This window comes from Arachis stenosperma, chromosome 10, assembly GCF_014773155.1.
Source record: "Arachis stenosperma cultivar V10309 chromosome 10, arast.V10309.gnm1.PFL2, whole genome shotgun sequence".
Classification (NCBI taxonomy): domain Eukaryota; kingdom Viridiplantae; phylum Streptophyta; class Magnoliopsida; order Fabales; family Fabaceae; genus Arachis; species Arachis stenosperma.
The window spans coordinates 67984541-67991044 of record NC_080386.1 but is presented as its reverse complement, the minus strand read 5'-3'; the positions used below and the strand labels follow the sequence as shown (position 1 = coordinate 67991044).

The following is a 6504-nucleotide window of genomic DNA, read 5'->3' as shown; positions in this document are numbered from 1 at the left end:
ACAGTCAGAACACTCTGTAACAACCCCGATTTTCGAGTACGTGAGATCTTTTATAAAGGCATGGATTTCTCTGGAAGATCAGTAAAGGGAACACCTCTGCTGTATCATCAAGCATCTCAATCCTAATTGTCATTATGTCATCCTTAATCTAGAACCTCTTCTGAGGAAAGCTCAATAACGCAATCACGAAGAACCTAGTTTTTGAACTGTATCGGTTAGGAGTGTTGATTCTGATTTTCGTAAATAGTCTCAATTTGATGAACCGAACGTGATTCATGAGAGAAGAAAAATAATAGTATAATATTATCACTATATAAGTATTAGAAGCTTCTTGAATAATATTATAGTATTACCTGGTCTATTTTAGTTAAAAACAGGAAATCGGTTTAACCGGGTTCACAGTTTACTGGTGCAGCTTAGCACCAGCACTCTCTGATGACTTTAGCAATGCTAGGGCCTCATCATACACATTCTATTCTCATAATAAATATGTTACTAGTGTCATTTATTCTAGTAGCTTAGAAAAGAACTTTTAGAGATGTTTTTACAAGTGTTCTGATACATCTAGTTTTAGTAGTTATACACCTGAGATGTTTTAATATTATTTTAATCCACCTCCAAGCCAACCAATCAAAACACACCCTACACCCCCAAGACCCCCAAGGCTGTCTCATTTTCACCTTGTGGCCGAAAATAGGAAGAGAGAAAAAGAGAGAAAAGGTCTTAGTTCCAAATCTTCAAATCTTGATTTCTGCTGAACTAAAACTCAAATCAAAATTCCAATCCAACCAAAATGATCCTTTCTTCTTTCTCTACATAATCATATGACTTATCAAGGCTGGAATCAAGGTGAGTTGGCTGCACCATCTCCCTTTTGCTTCAGTTTCAAGGAAACATGCTTAAACATGTGTTTTCTTGATGTTCTTCCTTATGAATCATGCTTAACTTGACTTGAGGGCCCAGAAACGTTAATTTCCAGCAAGTCTAAGGTGAGATATTCCTTCTTAATGTGCTGAGAGAGATTTGGTCAGTTGAGGGTTTGTGGATTTAAAGTTGTTCTTGATGTGATTTAGGAGGAAAAAGTGCTTAAGGATCACCTGAAAGTATAACTGAATTCGGAGCAGCAAAACCAGGTAGGGTGTGACGAAATTAATCTTGATTATTTGTGTTTGAGTTTTGTGAATCTTTTATGATTTGGCAGTGCTAAAAATTGGTTGCATATATGATTGATTCTTGGTGAAAATTTGGTAAAATTTTGATGAAATTTGATGAAATTCAAGCTTTGATTTCATGTTCTTGAAGTTGTTGGAAAAACAAAACTCTAGGACTAAATTGGGGTTCAATTTGTGTTGAAATCATGTGGAAAAGATGGGGTTTTAGTGGCTGGAAATTTATTATGAATTATGGTAAAAATTGGTTGCTGAAAAGATTGAAAAACGGGTAGAAACAGGAAAAGAATATGAAAAATTTACGAAGAATACGAAGAACACTTTGAGTGTGGTAAAAAACATTGAAGAACACCTTTTAGATCTTAAAATGGGCAAGGAAGTAGTTATTTTGGTGTTTGAGGGGTTATTTTGTAATTTCCAAAAGTTAGGGTGGTTAAAGTAAAAATATTAAAAGTTACGGGTGGTAAAAAGTAAATTTTAAAGGTTAAAAGTTAAAGAGGGGTAATTTTTAAAAATTTAATGATAAAATAATAAATAATAATAAAATATTAAATAATAATATTTAATTAAAAATAATATTTAAATAAAAATAATAAAATAATGCAAAAAAGGCAGTTTTCTGTAAAAGTTTTAGAAAAACAACTTTAAGCGCAGAATCTCATAATTACCTTCATAAAACACTTAGAGAGTGGTAAGAACATATTAGTGAGGCAAAGATAAAAGAAAGATAAATAGTTGAAGAAAAGATAAAAATCAAAGAAAAAGTCTGTAAAGTTTTAATGACAGAATCAAACAGAGATTACCGAACGAACTAGGGCAACCTAGTTAGTTCTTGAGCTGCGCCTAAGGTTAGGTATAATATGAAAAGTTAAATTGTTTCAGTATATACTTAATGAACCTATACTTGGGACAGGTGATGAGCGGATAATTTGTACGCTTTTTGGCATTGTTTTTAGTATGTTTTTAGTAGTTTTAGTTTAGTTCTTAGTATATTTTTATTAGTTTTTAGTTAAAATTCACTTTTCTGGACTTTACTATGAGTTTGTGTGTTTTTCTGTGATTTCAGGTATTTTCTGGCTGAAATCGAGGGACCTGAGCAAAATCTGATTCAGAGACTGAAAAGGACTGCAGATGCTGTTGGATTCTGACCTCCCTGCACTCGAAGTGGATTTTCTGGAGCTACAGAAGCCCAATTGGCGCGCTCTCAACGGCGTTGGAAAGTAGACATCCTGGGCTTTCCAGCAATATATGATAGTCCATACTTTGCCCAAGATTTGATGGCCCAAACCGGCGTTCAAAGTCACCTCAAGAAATTCCAGCGTTAAACGCCGGAACTGGCACCTAATTGGGAGTTAAACGCCCAAACTGGCATAAAAGCTGGCGTTTAACTCCAAGAGAAGTCTCTACACGAAAATGCTTCATTGCTCAGCCCAAGCACACACCAAGTGGGCCCGAAAGTGGATTTTTATGTCATTTACTCATCTTTGTACACCCTAGGCTACTAGTTTTCTATATATAGAACCTTTTACTATTGTATGGAGAGTCTTTTGATCATGTTTTGATGATTGAACTCACTTTGGGAGGCTGGCCATTCGGCCATGCCTAGACCTTGTTCTTATGTATTTTCAACGGTGGAGTTTCTACACACCATAGATTAAGGTGTGGAGCTCTGCTGTACCTCGAGTATTAATGCAATTACAATTGTTCTTCTATTCAATTCCGCTTGTTCTTTGTCCAAGATATCACTTGTTCTTCAACTTGATGAAGGTGATGATTGACACTCATCATCATTCTCTCCTATGAACAAGGTGACTGACAACCACTCTTGTTCTACAAGTAACCAAGGCTCTAGTGAATATCTCTTGGATTCTTTAATCGGAATCTTCGTGGTATAGGCAGGACCTGATGGCGGCATTCAAGAGAATCCGGAAGGTCTAAACCTTGTCTTTGGTATTCTGAGTATGATTCAATGATTGAATGACTGTGACGTGCTTCAAACTTGTAACCTGCTGGGCGTTAGTGACAGACGCAAAAGAGGGATTCTATTCCAGTAGGAAGCGGGAACCAACCGGTGATTGGCCGTACTGTGACAGAGTGCGTGAGCATTAGCTTTCACTGCGAGGATGGGAGGTAGCCATTGACAACGGTGAAACCCTACACGAGCTTGCCATGGAAAGGAGTAAGAAGGATTGGATGAAGACAGTAGCAAAGCAGAGAGACGGAAGGGAAGGCATCTTCATTCGCTTATCTGAAGCTCTTACCAATGATATACATAAGTATCTCTATCTTTACCTTTATGCTTTATTCGTTTACCACTATACCCATTTGAGTCTGCCTGACTGAGATTTACAAGGTGACCATAGCTTGCTTCATACCAACAATCTCCGTGGGATCGACCCTTACTCACGTAAGGTATTACTTGGACGACCCAGTGCACTTGCTGGTTAGTTGTGCGAAGTTGTGTTTATGCCATGGTATTGTGCACCAAGTCTTTGGAGCCATTACCGGGGATTGTTCTGTGTAAAAGTATTGATCACAATTTCGTGCACCAAGTTTTTGGCGCCGTTGCCGGGGAATTGAATGTCCTAACTACGGTTTCGCATTTGTTCTCTGCAATAACAGTGCCAAGTTTTGATCCTGATCCGGCAACAGCACCAAGTTTTTGGCGCCGTTGCCGGGGATTGTTCTTGTGTATGGACAACTGACGGTTCATCTTGTTGCTTAGATTAGGCATTTATTTTTTTTTTCGAAATTCTTGAAGATGAATTCTAGAGTTTCATGATGATTTGCAGAAATCTGGCTGGCTGTAAAGCCATGTCTAATTTCATTGGACCGAGGTTTGAACTTATCATCACAAGAGCTTGTTGATCTTGCTTTTGGAGCAGTGATCTGCTAAGGCTTGGCTGGCCTTTGGCCATGTCTAGTGTTTTGGACCGAAGCTTTCTTTGAAAGCTTGGCTGGCTGTGAAGCCATGTCTAATTCCTGGACCGGAGTCTTAGACTAGCATTGCACTGATTCCTGGAATTCTCATTAAGAATTTTGATATCTTTTTCCACTTAATTTTCGAAAAACACAAAAAAATTAGAAAATCATAAAAACCAAAAATATTTCTTGCTTGAGTCTAGTGTCTCATTTTAAGTTTGGTGTCAATTGCATGCATTCATTCACGTGTCTTAAGGATCTTCAAGTAATTCTTGATGATTTCTTACTCTGATCTTTGGATTCTCTTGACTTGAGTGTTTAGGTGTCTCATATAGTGTCAGTAGTATACAAACTGCTAAGTTTGGTGTCTTGCATGCATTGTTATTTGATTCTTGTTGCATTTTGATTATTAAAAAAATCCAAAAATATTTTTTATTTTGTGTCTTTTCAAGTCAATAATACAGAGAATTGAAGATTCAGAACATACTGCAGAGGAATTATACAGAAAAAGCTGGGCATTCGAAAATGCCCAGTGAAGAAGGCAGACTGGCGTTTAAACGCCAGCCAGGGTACCTGGTTGGGCGTTTAACGCCCAAAAAGGGTGCATTTTGGGCGTTAAACGCCAGAATGGATACCATTCTGGGCGTTTAACGCCAGGATGGTGCTAGGGGGAAGATTTTGTTTTCAAATCAATTTTTTTCAAAGTTTTTCAAAATCAAATCTTTTTCAAATCATATCTTTTCAATCAAATGTTTTCAAAATCAATTTCTTTCCTTTTTCAAAGATACTTACTAACAATTAATGATTTGATTGAACATCTCATATTTGTTGCCTTTTCTGTTGAGAAAGGTTTAATGTTTAAATCATATCTTTTCTTGTTAGGCAAGTCATTAATTTTTAAAATCAAATCTTTTTAAAATTGTTTTCAAATCATATCTTCTCAATCACATCTTTTTAAAACCAATCATATCTTCTCAATCACATCTTTTTCAAAATAGTTTTCAATCAAATCTCTTTTAATTTCTAATTTCAAAATCTTTTTCAAAAATCACTTTACCTCTTTCCCACTTTTGTTTTCGAAAATCAATTAGTGTTTTTCAAAAATGTTTTTCAAAATATTTTAATTAATTTTCAAAAAAAATTACTCTCCTCCTTCTCACATCCTTCTATTTATGGAGTACCACTCCTTCTTAATGCACAATTCGAACCTTATCTAAGTAAAGTTCGGATTCTTCTTCTCCTTCTTCTTTCTATTTCTCTTTTCCTCTGACATCTCAAGGAATCTCTATACTGTGACATAGAGGACTCCACATTTTCTTGTTCTCTTCTCTTTCATATGAGCAGGAGCAGAGACAAAGGCATTCTAGTTGAAGCTGACCCTGAACCCGAAAGGACCTTGAAGAGAAAACTAAGAGAGGCCAAAGCACAACTCTCTTTAGAGGACCTGACCGAATTCTTCAAAGAAGAAGAAGACATGGCAGCCGAAAACAACAATAATGCAAACAATGCAAGGAAGGTGCTGGGTGACTTTACTGCACCTACTCCTGATTTTTATGGGAGAAGCATCTCTATCCCTGCCATTGGAGCAAACAACTTTGAGCTTAAACCTCAATTAGTTTCTCTAATGCAACAGAATTGCAAGTTCCATGGACTTCCAATGGAAGATCCTCATCAGTTTTTAGCTGAATTCTTGCAAATCTGTGACACAGTCAAGACTAATGGGGTTGACCCTAAGGTCTACAGACTGATGCTATTCCCTTTTGCTGTAAGAGACAGAGCTAGAATATGGTTAGACTCTCAACCTAAAGAAAGCCTGGACTCTTGGGAAAAGCTAGTGAATGCCTTCTTGGCAAAGTTCTTTCCACCACAAAGATGGAGTAAGCTTAAAGTGGAAGTCCAAACCTTCAGACAGAAGGATGGAGAATCCCTCTATGAAGCTTGGGAAAGATACAAACAGTTGATCAGAAGATGTCCTTCTGACATGCTTTCTGAATGGAGCATCATAGGTATTTTCTATGATGGTCTCTCTGAACTATCCAAGATGTCTTTGGATAGCTCTGCTGGAGGATCTCTTCATCTGAAGAAGATGCCTACAGAGGCTCAAGAGCTCATTGAAATGGTTGCAAATAACCAATTCATGTACACTTCTGAAAGGAATCCTGTGAACAATGGGACAAGTCAGAAGAAAGGAGTTCTTGAGATTGATACTCTGAATGCCATTTTGGCTCAGAACAAGATATTGACTCAACAAGTCAATTTGATTTCTCAAAGTCTGTCTGGAATGCAAAATGCACCAAGCAGTACTAAGGAGGCTTCATCTGAGGAAGAAGCTTATGATCCTGAGAACCCTTCAATGGAAGAGGTGAATTACCTAGGAGAACCCTATGGAAACACCTATAATTCTTCATGGAGA

General features: G+C 37.1%; 1 non-coding gene across 1 annotated transcript; it reads right to left on the bottom strand.

Moving 5' to 3' along the window:
• Positions 1-5970: 5970 nt before the first annotated feature.
• LOC130959270 (small nucleolar RNA R71) lies at positions 5971-6078 on the bottom strand. The gene has a single exon (XR_009078363.1). It is a non-coding gene; the product is annotated as a small nucleolar RNA R71 (small nucleolar RNA).
• Positions 6079-6504: the final 426 nt, after the last annotated feature.